The sequence below is a fragment of the Rhinolophus hipposideros genome, assembly GCF_964194185.1.
Source record: "Rhinolophus hipposideros genome assembly, chromosome: 20".
Lineage (NCBI taxonomy): Eukaryota > Metazoa > Chordata > Mammalia > Chiroptera > Rhinolophidae > Rhinolophus > Rhinolophus hipposideros.
This window is the reverse complement of record NC_138066.1, coordinates 26257180-26271551: the sequence shown is the minus strand read 5'-3', so window position 1 is coordinate 26271551 and position 14372 is coordinate 26257180. Positions and strand designations below refer to the sequence as shown.

Sequence of the window (14372 nt, the reverse complement as noted above, 5' to 3'; positions counted from 1 at the left end):
CAGGGAGGTGGGCTATATTCAAGAATGGAAAACTAGAAACACATGGCCTCCATGCAGCCCCCTGACACTGATGTTACAGAAGTACAATCCCCTCCCACTCCCGAAGAAAACTGGTTAACACTGGTATAGCTACACCTCGATACTTTTTCTATGCATATCCTACCACATGTATGAATTTGTCTTACTGAAATGTGATCAAACCATAAATTCTATTTTGCAACTTGTATTTTCCACTTAATACTTGATTATCGCCGTCTTCCCATGTCAGAACACAGAGATCTACTGCGTCATTTTTCATGCCCACGTAGTATTCTGCTGTCTGGTAAAGCATGATTTATTACACATCCTCCTCCTCCCCATCACGTCCCAGATGAGCAAGTCACAGGCCAGAAAGACCAAAGCCATTTCACCAGGAGACATAGAAGAGTGGCCTCAAATGATCAGGCCAAGAATTTTGTTATGAGAATGAACACAGGAAGGCAGCCAAGTATGACATGGCCTCCCACAGCTGGCTTTAGACACCCCAACTCCCTGCACCCACACCTCCCACCACCAACACCCTGGAAGGTTGGAGGATGCTGCTTTGACTGCCAGAATGCCCTCCAAGATGGGGCTCCACCCTGGTGACTGCCTTTGTCCTGGGCTCTGGAGACTTGCCTTGAGGCCTCTAACAAGGGCCTTGGAGCCAGGAGGTCCCAGAAGTCAGTGCCCTGGGCTGCCACCTGATGTCGTCACACATAGGGATCAATGCCTCGTGCTAATGCTTTTGGGAATAAAGCCACCATCATCCTGCCCCTCAAGTAATTTAATAAGAGAGATGGAGGGACCTTGCTCTCACTTCACCAAGGGCAGTCCCTTAGAGAAAGAAGCCAGGACTGGACCCACCTTTGGCGGAGGGAAAAGGAAAATGGTGGGCCTCACATTTTCCTCATTACTAGCCCCCTGGAATAGTCCCTCAGGCTCTGGGCTCCTCTGAGTATCAGGAAGCCCCCAAGAGTCATTCTCACATGTTTACTATTTACAGTAAGTGCACTGGTTCAGGCCTAGGCTGCAATTCCTGCTCTGTCACTCCCTGGCTATGGGACCTTATACAAGTCTCCTCTCTTCTTTGTGCCCAGTGCCCTCATCTATATGTATGGAGCTTCAATGAGAAGTCAACAAAAATCCTCAGCCCACTGACTGAAACATGGTTAGCTGTGTGACAATTGTTGCCACTGCCCCGGAAAGCTGGTGAGGATGCAGGAGTAGTCGGTATACTGGCCACGTTGCTACCTGGAGTGGATGGGGTGGGGGGATTCTAAGGGAATCCTTCCCCACCAAGAGGATGTCAACCCCTGGAATTTCTTCTGGAAGGGGATACTGGAAGAAACCTCTTCCATTTACCCCAGGGGCAAAACCTTGAAAAATAGTATTTTGTGTGTGTGCTGTGACATGGAAACGGCTGACAGTTCTAAACCAGCCCCAAACCCTGCTCCACATTACAGATGAAGAGATGAAACCTAAAACTAAGAGGGAGTTGCCCAAGGATACAGAGCCAGTAGTGGCAAAGCCCAGATTTTTCTATCAAAGGGCGGTTCTGTGGATGAGGAGAAAGTGGCTCAGAAACAGCAATGGGAAATGCAGGGAAATAGTGTTTGATGTACAGAAATCCATTTTCACGGGACTCTGCAAGGATTCAGATTCCCAAGCCAGGCTGCCGATAATTAGCACCAAGTGGGACTCTGAGACCCCCCACCTCCCAGAGGACCATCCCCCTCCCCGCTCACTAAACTCAAGTGCAATCTGAAGCCAGGGCTGAGGTGTGGCTAGCGTGGCTGGGAGCAGGGAGAAGGACTGTTCAGGGTCAGAGTCAAATGTCCCAGGCTGCCTTTTTTTGTAACCAGCACGGCTTAAATGAAAAGCAATTTAAGACACATGAAAGAATTAAGGCAGGAGATTTAGGTTTACGAGCTGTGCCAGGCACTTTCACATTTAATCTTTATTATAACTCCAGAGATAAATGTCATTGTCTCCATTTCATAGCTGTGGAAACTAGTTCAGAGATGTTAGGTAACCTGTGCAAAGTCACACAGCCAGTATATAAGGAGGCCAGAATTAGGAACCTACTACCTAAAAGCCAAAAACGCCAAGTCAGGCTTGCAGGGCTAAGAGCCAAGGAGCCTCAGAAATGCAGCCATGTGTGCCCCAGGCTCAAGAGACCGGGCACAGCCTGGCTGACATTCCAGCAGAGGAAATGTGACCCAGACAGCACTGAGGAAGGGAGGGGGGGAGGGGTGTCTGTTGGCTCTGCCCCAGAACTGGCTCTGTGACCTTGGGGAAACCACTTCACCTCTCTGAACCCCAGCTGCTGGACACTGGCCGGGAAACAGGGAGATAACCCCTGACTGGCTTCTGAAGAAGGAAGTGAAACAAACCCGCTGAGTCTGTTATAAGTCTTGGAGGCTGACTCAAAGGCTCTCCTGACTCAGAGTTGTGAGTGACCTGGGGATTGGAAAGCAGAAACTCCACACCTGTCCTCCCCCAGGTCCCAGGGAACCAGGCCTTCTACTTCCTTGTAAAGGAATCCAGGCCTGGCAGGGGGCAGCAAACCTTCACTCCAAGCCTGAGGAGACAGCCAAGGCCTGAGTCACTCCCTCCTGGCCCAGAGAGGTGGGCAAGCTGCCCTGGTGTTGTTCTCTTGACCTTGCCCAAAATCTTCCTCGTCAGTCTCCGGCAGGGCCAGGTAGGGTCCACGTGGGGGATGTGAGTGCCCAGGAGGAGCCAGAGTCCTCGGGTCCTACTCTGACTGGGCCTAGGAGACTGTGTGACGGAGAAATTATTTCACTTCCCTGAACCTCAGCTTCCTCGTTTGTAAAAATAAGGATAATACTGACCTGGCAGGGGTGTTGTGATTAAACTTCTAAGGGTGCCTGGAGCATAGTAAGCACCCAATGAGACAGGTTGGTGTGATGTCAGACACAGGCCTTGGCCCTTTTCCTGGAGTACGCTCACACCCTGAGCGATCTTATCCAGTCCCACGGCTTTAAATACCATCTGTATACTGAATACTGTCTCCCAAATTTCTCTTGCCCGGAGGCCTTCTGGGGATACACCCTTCTACTCCATACTTGCATATCTGACCTGCTGCCTCCATCTGGATGTCCAATACCAATACCAGCTCCAACATAACAGGTCAGCTGCATTCATGATTTCTTCGGACCCCAACCTACACCTCCTGGCCTTCTCCATCTCTGCTGATGGCAATTCCATGGGGCTCAGATCAAACACTTGGGAGTCAGTCATCCTTGAGTGCTCACATTCTTACTCTCCATATCCAGAAGACAGTCTCCCCTGTCTTCAAAACGATTCAGTCGACCTCCACTGTTACCACGCCTGCCTAGCTCCCTGTCTCCCCCACTGCTTCCCCACAGACTACTCATCATGGTGGCCATGTCATTCCTCTGCATGAAACCCCTCAGTGGTCCCATGTCCTCAGAACACAGCCCAGAGCCTCGTCATAGCCCACCAGGCCCACCATGGTCCTGCCTGCACCACATCTCTGACTTCGCCGTCAAGCCACACACGTGCGCGCGCACACACACACACACAGACCCTCATTCTTTCCCCTCCCCTCACGCACACTGGCCACCCTGGATCCTTGCTAGTCTAACAAGCCTTGCATGCTCCCATCCAGGGGCCTCTGAACTTACTCTTTCTACTGCTTTCCATGTTCTCCTGAATATCTACATGGCTGCCTCCCTCCATTCCTTCTGGTACCTTATCAGAAAGGCAACATCACCCGCCCCATCTGCTAGTGTTCTCTAAGCCTTTATCCTTATGAAATAGACCACCAGAGAGATTATATACTTAATTGTCATTGACCATAGTCCCCGTTCAAATGTAAGCTCCATGAGGGCAAGGTCTTTGCTTTATTCGCCGTGGGATCCCGTAACCAGTGCCTGCTCCGTCATAGGTATTTCTTAGGTGGGTAAGTAAAGAAGGGGAGACTCAGGAGCACAATAACTGGATTATCTTCCATTCCCTTCCTCCACCGGCTTCATAGCATAGGGGTAGGGGCTTTTTCGTTTCCAAAGCCCTTTCTCCTCTATGTTCTCACTTAGTCCTCACAACAAAACTACCATTTACATAAGGGCCTGCATTACTATCCCACTTCACAGATAAAGCTACTAAGGCCAAGGCAGTCGAGTGACATGGTTAAGGTTCCGTGAGCCGTCTGTCGCCTGGCCTGAGGGCCTCCTCCTTGGCCCACAGGCTGATGTCAGGCCGGTCCCTTGTCCAAGCCAGCGCCAGCTCCAGGAAGCAGGAGGTCGACCCTCTTCAAGATCTGACTTGACATTGCACTCCCATGAGGATCAGGCCCCACCTTTCAGAGGTGGGGGTTAGCAAGGTGTGAGGCTTGAAGTCTCAACTGCCAACACTTCCCTGCCCGCCCCTTATTCTTCTGGAAGTGGGTGGGACCACCCCAGGCCAGCTCTGTCCCCACACACCCCGGGCTTCCTTCTCTGAAAATCCCCAGGGATCGGATCTTGTGATCCACCTACAACTGCTTTGATCATGGCCAGCAGAGGGACTAGTTGTCCCTTATCTAAGATCTGGGCCCAGCCCAGTGGCACCACCATGCCAGGACACTAGGTGGCGGCCCAGGGCTCAGGCCACGGCCGCTCCCGGGGAAAGGGCAAACAGCAGCTTCTCCCTCAACACAAGAATCGGCCCCACCCCATCCTCGGGCCGACTAAAAAGGAAAGGGCCGGGGGTCTTAAACACCAAGAGTTTCAGAATAATTTATTCCCGAGGTAGGAAATACAAGGCACACTGGCCATCAATGTATATCCCATGTCCTTGGCAGACATCACTAATCCCTCCAGGTATCACTGTCCTGTGGAGCCCACCGTCTCAGAACTCTTTCCAACACAGCGCTCGGAGCAAGCCACTACCAAGTGATTAGCACTGGCGAGCAAGACACAAGCCCCTTCCAGCCCTTTCATTTCCCGTATGGGAAGAGGAGGCCTGGGCTAACTTTGTCTCATCAGGAATCCGGGCTGCAGAAAGCAGCAGGGCCAGAATGAGGTCATATGACCCCTGGGACGCTTGTGTAACCATGGTTAAGTCCTGGGGAGACCTCAAGTGGGTAATGGCAGTGTTAATGGAGAGGCGGCTGAGCCCAGGGCAGCTGCATCCTTCTTGTCCAATTGTCACCTCAGACATGGTGGGGGCGGGGTGCAGGGACGTCTGCTTAGCTTCTTGGCTTCTGAGCTGGAGAGGCCCCAAAAGGGAGAGAAATGCAGGGAGAGTGGGACAAGAGACAGGGAGAAGCTCTCAGCGTCTGCGTGTGTCTGTGCGTGTGTGTGTGCAAGTGTGTAAGTGTGTGTGTATATGTGTGAGCTTCCAGAGGGCTGGAGGAGGGGACAGTCCTGACAGAGGCGCCTTGTCCTCCTGCCCCTGAACAGGCTTGTTTTCTTCCCAAGCTATTAATGTCACTGCAGCTTCAAAAGCCGGGTGACCTTTAAATGCCGAGCCTCCTGCTCCTGCCCCAACGCTTGGAAATGGCTTAATGGAAACCCAACCCAGCTGCTGGGGCTGCAACAAAGCCAACCTCATTCCCTAGGTGCCTGGAGCTCCTGGGCAGCCCACCTGTGCCCACCCCCAGAGCAGGGGGGATTGGGGTTAGGAAAGCAGAGAGGACCCTTGGGTACAGCCATTGGGGAAAGGAGGCCTGGCTGGACCTTAGAGGAGGAGGAAGAGAGAAAGAGACAAACTCAGCTCAGGCATGCCCTGCTGTGTGACCTTGAGTTAGCCACTTACCTCTCTGGGCCATCCCCCATCATTTGGTCTAATCTGAGGCTGGGGCAGAAAAAAAAAACCCTCTCCCCCAAAAAGTCTTTTACCCATCTGTAGAAGAAAAAAAGGGGGGAAGACATTTTCTGTCTTAATTTTTCTCTCACCTCAACTTCTGTAGCCTGTAGCCTATGGGGGCTGTTAAGCAAGGACTAGGACAAAAGGTTTCAAAGGAAGTTAATAAGGTCCCTCAGCTGTGGAAGGATTGTCCCCAGAGCATCAGTCCTAAGGACACCATCATTCACCTCTGCTCCTGAGGCCCAAATATCAGGTTTGGCTGCCATAAAAAGCACCGTCAAGAAGCCAACTCTGCCTTCCAGTTGAAAAGATCCAAGATGAAGCTCCTCAGGGACGAGTAACATGACATTTGTTTGGCTCATCTTGGTAGATAATGGTAACAATAGTAATAATGATAACATAACACTATTGCCTGCTTCTTGACGTGCCAACCACTATTCCAAGGGCCTTATCCATGCTACCTCCTTTTAGCCTCTCGACAGCCCTGTGAGGTTCACATTACCACTGCTATTTCCACTTGATATAGAAAAATGAGGTGAGTGACTTGTTCAAGGCCACATAGCTAAGTGGCCAAGCTGACAATTGAGCCCAGGAAGTCTGGTTCTAGATGCAACACTAAGTCCCTGGGTTTGACCCCCCTCTGTATTCCCTGGAGCTCAGCACAGCATCTCAGCAAGAACTCAGTAACTGAATTGCGTTGAGTCCTAATGGGGTAGAGTCCCTGGGGAGTCTGGGGGTGCCTGCTCATGTCAGGGAGCAAGAGGAAAAGGGAGGAGTCTTCAGGCAAAGCCTCATTTGGAAGGAAAGACAGAACTCTGGCAGTTTCCTTACAAAAACCTTTTTTCCACCCCACCAAGGTTATCAAGTTGCCAGGGCAACCAACTGTTTTCCACCTGAACTGGTTGGGACTATTTCCACAACAATCCCTCTCTCCATCAACAAACACCACAAGCTCAGCCAAGACACTCAACCCAGCTGCTTGGGAGAAGATCAAACCTTAGTGGATGGACTGGAACTGCTCCCCACTGTCCCAGCTGGGAGCCACAGCTCTTGGGGGGGGGGGAGAGGGGCGCTCTGGGCTGGCGTGAATGTGTTTGTACCTGGGACTGAGTGCAATGGCTCAAACTGGGAGAAGGAGGCCACTGAGCTCAGGTACATGGCAGTGCAGCTGGGCTGGCTCCAGGCATGAGCTCATACTGGCCCAAGTCCAGCCTCTTGGGAAAGAGTATCCAGCTTTTCCTACCTGGGCCTCTCCTTCAGGCAGTGAGGTGGAGGGCCCCTCCACAGGCGAAGCCTGCATGGTCTGGGGCTGAGCCCTGAAGTCTGGACAGCCACAGGAGATGTCTCCGGGCCCCTGAGACAGGTGGTCAGTCAACCACACCACATTCAATATTTAAGTTAGTATCTGAGTATGCCCCGGGAATCCAGGCCAAGGAACCAAGATTAGGGAGAGGTGCTTGGGGTGAGCAGACGAGGGTCCAGGGAACAGAAGTCCCAACTCCTACCCCTTGCCCCCTACACTAACACACACTTTGCACCCACCCATTAATCCTAATTCCATTTCTATGGAATTCATATAACATATATAATGGAATACTCTACAACAGTAAACAAAAATGAGGCATCTCTGTATGTCTCTATGCCCAAGACTTACGGCTACGGGGAACAACGCAAGGCACGAAACCCGAGGATAGTTACTACAGGCATACCTCGGAGACAGTGCGGGTTTGGTTCTGGACCACTATAATACAGTGAGCATCGCAGCAGTGTTGTAATCTGTTTGCTGGTGGAGATTTCTCCTTCAATTTGTAAAAACCGCAACGTCTGTGAAGTACAATGAAGTGAAGTACAATAACACATGCCTGTATACTGTTGCGCATTGTGGTATGTGTCTGTCTGTATGTATGAAGAGGGAGAAAGAGAGAGAGAACTAGAGAGAGGACTCCGAAAGGATTCGTAAGCAACTGGTAATATTGGTTGTTACTGGGAAGAATTAGGTCAGAAGAGACAGAGCAGGGAAACTTCTCCGTAAATTCTTGTGTATCTCAAATTTTGCTTCCTGTTCATTTATTCATTTAAAAATAAAATAAGCAAATAATCTATAAAGAATACCAAAGTGTCAGTCTTGTCAGTGTTTTTTTTTATGTTCTTTTTGTTTATGTACATTATCTAAAATGGATATGAATTACTTTTTAATAACAATCACAGCCCACATCTATGAGCACTTTCTATGTGCCATGTACTTTTCAAGCACTCGGCATATATTAGCTCATCAAAGCCCCACAGTAAAGCAATTATTATACCCTCTGTACAGAAAAGGAAACTAAGGCTCACAGAGTTTAAATATCTCATGGAGGGTCACACAGTCAGTGACAGAGCCAAAATTTGAATTCCAACAGTCCGTCTCAGAGTCCATGCTCGTCTTAATCTCCACCTTATACTGTCTAATTAAAAAACAGACAGACGGGACGCCTCAGTTGGTTAGAGTGCGAGCTCTTACATAACAGGACTGCTGGTATGATTCCCACATGGCCAGTGAGCTGCGCCCTCCACAACTAGATTGAAGACAACGAGCTGCCGCTGAGCTTCCGGAGAGGCATCTGGGTGGCTCAGCTGGTTAGAGCGCAAGCTCTCAACAACAAGGTTGTGGGTTCAATTCCCGCATGGGATGGTGGGCTGCGCCCCCTGCAACTAAGATTGAAAATGGCGACTGGGCTTGGAGATGAGCTGAGCCCTCCACAACTAGATTGAAGGACAACGACTTGGAGCTGATGGGCCTTGAAAACACACACTGTTCTCCAATATTCCCCAATTAAAAAATTAGAAAAACAACAACAACAAAAAAAAACCTGAATGATGACAGAAAAAAAATCTTAAGAAAAGAAAGTGAACCATAGTGGCTCCAGGGGTTTAAAACTTTTGTAAACCCTTAGAATCCTAACTCAATCCTTTCTGCCTCGACTATTTCAGAAGCCATCTTCACTCCTGCCTCAGTGGGAACGAGGTACCACTTCTCCAGTGGTGCTTCCTTGCTCCCTCATGACCAGAGACCTGCCCACCTCCTGGTGGGGTTGCCGGGGAGAATAAGGCCTAGTGGGCAAGGTGATGGCCAGGGCCACAGCTCTTTTGGAAGTCAGACTACAGCATGCAGGGCCCACCAGGGCAGAACAGGGTCAGGTCTGGCCAGGAAGCTCCTGGTGGAGAGGAAACCACAAGCTGGTTTTCACTGAGGCTGAGTCTGGGATAAGAGGCCATAGAGCACAGTTTTAAGGTGGGGTTTTAGCTCAGGACCAAGCTCAGCTTCCATCCTGATCCCCAGGATGTGTGTGTGTGGGGGGGACCATCTTCAAGTGAGTGTCCTCATCTGTAGAACGGGATACCTACACCTCCTCAAATAGGTTCCTGTGGGGGACTCACGTGATGGGCACGCACCAGCTCCCCACCCAGACGCTCTCAGTGAGGGGCAGCTGTTTGCAAGTCCTAAGGCCATGCAGTTCTCAGGGGCTGAGTCTCCAGCCAGGCCCAAGGGTCTGGCCTGGGGTTATGATCTGCAGTCCAGCATGTTTAGCACAAAGACCTCTCTCCTCAGGGGTCTCTGGGACCTCAGGATGGGGGGCTCTGGGGCCTCTGAGTGGAGCAGAGAGCTGGCCCAACAGCCCCTTTCCTGCCTACACTCTGCCTTGAGAAGCTTCCTAGCAGAGGAGAAGTGACTGGAATACTACACTGGCCCTGGGTTGCCAGGCCTCCCACTCTGCTGGGGGCTGCGAGGTACAGGATGGTTTGATAGGGTCCTGCCCTCTCAGGGAGAGGCTCCCTGGGCTCTGTGCATCGGGAGCACAGGCACTCTGGCCGAGTGGCCTTCTCAGAAGTACGGCCTCTGGCCAGTGAGGAATGCAAGCGCAGGGCTGGGAGCAGAGTCTTGGACAGTGAGTGGATGGTCCTGAGCTTCAAAAGAGCAGGCGGCAGCTGTGGCTGGGAGGGCCATCTGCGTGTGCAGCCAGGACCCCCTTGGACAGCCAGAATGCCATCAGAAATTCCACCCCAGTGAGAAGGACCCACCCCAGACAGCAAATGGGATTATTTAGAGCCACTTACCAGCCCAGCTACTCCCAACCACAGGCTACTCCCTCCTCCTTGCCTCTGTCCTTTCCTGGCTTGTGTAGCAGCAAAGCTTCCCTTCCACAGTCACAACTGAGGCACCCAGAGGCCAGCTGCCAGCTCTCCCCTCCCCACCTGAGGCCCTCACTCATCCACATGACCTCACCTCTACATACCCACGTGCCCACACATGCCCTCTGGAGATATCACAGTTGGGAAGGCAGGAAGAAATCTCATGTTCTCACTTCCAGATGGTGCATGTTGCCAAAGGTCACAGAACTCAATAGTCACAGAACTGGGATTTGAACCCAGATCTCCAGACTCCTGGGCCAGCACTCTCTCCCGGTGCAGGCGCACACACTAGCACACTCCAAAACAGCACATGTGCCTGTGTGTGCCACAAGCACCGGCTCACTCAAACCCATTCACTCACACAGTGCCACATGCTCGTCTCAGGCCCCCAGCCACAGGACACAGACACCTTCTTTAGATTTTTCCTGAACTCTCCCATCCAGCCCAGGAACTCAATCCACTTCTCTTTCCACCCAACTCTGAAGCTATGTTTTTAAAATCACAGCCACACTCTCCTAAACACACTAGGGTGCACTAACAACACCCTTACCCTCCCATAGCCCACCCTGCAAGCCACTCCCTTCACTACACTGATGGCAGGGCCAAATGTGGCCTGGAATCCCTATCTTTTCCCCACCTTTGCCCAGAATGATTTTTACAGTGTCTGGTGCAGTGACAGTGCAGTTGGGCTGATCTGATTTGCAGCAAAACTGGCCAGAAGTGGCACACCCTGGCCAAGATACCAGCTTGCTGGTTGCCTGCAAGACCAGCTCCTGGAAGGGAGTGCAGAGAAGGGCCTAGTCCTCAAATGTGACAGTCAGGGGGAGGGCGCAGGAGCTCCTAGGGGGAGCTTTCTTTGCCTCCAGGGAGCTGAGTCTACAGCTCTAGAAAATGGAGAGAAATTATCCCTACGTAGTCCCAAGTCGGACCTTTCCCATCACTAAAACCTCCCAGGGATGCAGGGACACAGGTGGTAGGTGGTGGATGGATTGAGGTCAGAGAAAGGCACCAATTACTGTATGAGATATTAAACCATGATGACGCCTCTGCAGAAAGAAGTGGCTATATCCCAGCCCTCCAGGACTGGAAGGACCTGTACCCTTTCTTCAGTTATAGAACCAGACCCCTTTTCACAAATGAAATCCTCAGCAGAAGTCCATTCTATAAAGACATTAAGCAGAAGCCTGCCCTCACCCTCCTCATCCAGCAATTATGTGTAATCAGAGAACCCGCCACTTACTGACTGCGAGACAATATTGCTGGGGCACGACATCAGTTAATGCTCACAATAATCTAGTATTGTAGATTATTACCTGCTCCTTTTATCAGAGCCATTTTACAGGTAGGAACACTGAGTTATGTGTGATCTAGAGGCTGTCCAGGATTGCACCCCATCTGAACTACATGGCCATACAAGGCAGAGACCAGTGTACTTGTCAAGTCTCCTCACACACCAGTTACTTGCAAGTGTTTTAAAACTTGCAAGTGTTTTAACCCCACACGCTCTCATCTCCCAAGCCGTTTGTACCTCTGCCTGTTTCCCCCATGGCTACCAAGCTGCTCTTTGGGAAATAAAAATGTACTTCTCTATCAGTCTAAGCAGCAAATGCTTTTTGCACTACAGCACTGCATCTCAGAGGGTGGTGAGACTTCATCAGACTCCTCTGAGGTGTCTGCTAAGAACACATATTCTCCGTCCCACTATTAAATCAGAATCTCTAGGGGTATGGCCAGGGAAGCTGCATATCAACAAACTCCCCAGGTCAGTCTGATGCCCAGTAAAGTATGAGGACCATTATCTTACAGAGTGATGCAGTTTGAAGCCCTGGATTCTTGTTTTAGCTCCATCATGAACCAGCCAAGTGACCTTGGGCAAGTCATTTTACCTCCTGGACCTTCAGGTTCCCATCTGAAAAATGGGCAGGGAAGACTATATGATCTCCAAGAGCCCTTTTACCCCTGACTTCCTCTGAGTCTTACCTGAGTCCCCAGATGCCATGAACTGAGTTTCACAGACTGTTCAGTCCCTGTAACAGTCAACGTACACTGTAGGCACACGTTAAAAAGAGTTCCTGTTTGATTTAGGGAGATCTGCAAAAATACCATACCTCTGGCTCTAGGCCCTAAACAAATGCCTTTTGGATTATCCATGACATCTCCCTGCCCCCCTGAATATCTATTTTCTTCATTCCAACCTGAGCCAACCAGATTCTGTAAACATTGGGTCCCACACCTGAGCTTAGTCAACAGCCATTAAACAAAGGCACTACCAAGTCACCCCACAAGCCCTAACTCATCCCCTCAGTCTCTTACAGGGAAGCAACCAACCTGGGCTGTGTGGACGCTGTACCTTCCTCCCATCACACAAGGGGCATGACGGGCGGGTCGGATAGAGGATGTAGCTGGAATGGTCCCAGCCTGTTTGTACAGATGGATTACAAGGTTATCCAGACTTAAGGGCTATGAGGTGATGGCATGGAAAGCAGCCACCCAGCAGTAGCTGGGACCTTCCAAAAGCAGCCAGACATTTCTCAGTTCCTTGGCATCATGTATTCAGCTAGTGCTCAAGCATTGCTTGCCAGTGGCAAATATATGACTCACTCATCCTTCAAGGTCTATGAATTCTTGAGTGTGGAGTGTGAGAGTTATCAGACCCACAGCCGATGGACATGAGGTGAATTCAGATTCATGCTACTGTACCTTTGTGTATGGTGAAGCTGTGTGTGTACACGTGGCCAAAATAACCAAAGAGGAAGGACAGTGGGAAACATCTGTGAATTGTACCCAGGGTCTGCTGATCCTTGTCATTTAAGAATCCCAGAACAGATCATTTTCACACACTGAGCATACTGACTGCTCCAAATGATTGTGCTTTTCGTGTGCACAGCACTTAACAGTTTACAATGCTGAAGGAGCGTCCACAAGCCCTTTCCATTCAGCCTGGCTCTAGGGTGGACATATACCCCACAGCAGGGGACTCTCCCTGGCAGTATGCGAGGCACTTTACCTATCTGTCACCCTCACAACAAAACCCCAAGGTAGGAAGTGTTATTTTGCAGATGAGGAAACTGAAGCACAAAGGAATTAAATAACTTGCCCAAGGTCTCACAGCCAGAAGGTAGTAGAGTCAGTATTCTACCCTAAAGTAGTAGAGTCAGGATTCTACCCTAAATCCCCCACTCCCAACCACTCACCGTACTGTCACCCCACTTAGAGAAAGAGGGGCTCCTGAAGGATTGGGAACATGGGGTCAGCCTGGCAATAGTTCCACCGCCAGGCACCCAGCAGGAGAGAAGCAGCTGTGTGGAGTAGGCCCAACAGCAGGGAGATGGCAAAGAAGTGGGTGCCCCCAGCTCAGTACCACCACACGTCTCCTCAGTGCCACAGCCATCCCAGATCTGGAAGGGAGCTCTCCAGGCTCCCACTCCCACCCAAGCAGGGCCTCCCTGTCCCAGTCTGGGCTCTCGTCAAGTTTGTTTCCATCTCAACAGCACTGGGCAGCAGCCTGAGTGAGTCAAAGCCTGGCAGGAGGAAGTGGCCACACTTGAAAATCATTAACATGCAGGGCTGAGCTTGGGCTCTTTGTTCTTGAGCAAGGACTGTAACATTTCACTTTCAGGAAGGAGCTGGGAAGGTGGGGCAGGCTCAGAATTGTACAACCAAAGGCACAGGTTCAGACAGACACAGGTCCCACGTGGAAGTCGACTTAGGCGGCCCCTGAGGGAAAGCACTGGCAAACCTGTGGCCCTCACACCTGGCGGTTCCACGCAGAGTCTGGGCCGACCCAACTCCACTGCTTTTCAAATCAAAGAGGCCTTCCAACAACGGGTACATCTGGCTCGGAGATCAATCATCTACCAAGTCAGGGAAGCCAAGTAGAGGAAGGAAGCAGAAGGACAGCAGAGGGATGGTGGGAACTCAAGCCATGGGACCACAACCATGGTGCGAGCCCCAGGTCCCAGAGATGAGCAATGCCTCCCTTACATCCAGCTGGGAAGGGCAGCCCTAGCTCTGGGAAAACTGCCTTCCTATAACCTGCCTTCTCAAGAGATGGCATCCCTCTTCCAACTCTGCAGGTGTCACGTGTCCCCGTCTCCCAGATGCAAGGCAAGAATAGCAAACAGCCTTCCCAGCTATCCCTGTGGCCCTGAATCACTGTGTCCAGGGCGACTATCAGGGAAAAAAGTCAGTTGACGAGGAAAAATCTGTTTTTTTTTAAAAAATGTAATACAAACAACAAGAATAAAACAGGCTTTGAGCAAGCCCCGCAGGTCCTTGGAACCAGGACTGTCACTACATCCAAGGGAATGGGCCCTGCTCCCCTCCCCACCTTGCAGGGGTCAGTCAGA

General features: G+C 51.0%; 1 protein-coding gene across 3 annotated transcripts in view; it reads right to left on the bottom strand.

Moving 5' to 3' along the window:
- Positions 1-14372, bottom strand: part of CUEDC1 (CUE domain containing 1) — a 76890-nt gene that overhangs the window by 20540 nt on the left and 41978 nt on the right. The window contains exon 1 of one of the 3 annotated variants that reach the window (XM_081027260.1): positions 13218-13332. The exons of the other annotated variants lie outside the window; for them this stretch is intronic. The gene's annotated coding sequence lies outside the window, so the exon portion shown is untranslated. Of the gene's footprint in view, positions 1-13217; positions 13333-14372 lie in introns of those variants that run through there. 3 annotated transcript variants of the gene reach the window in all.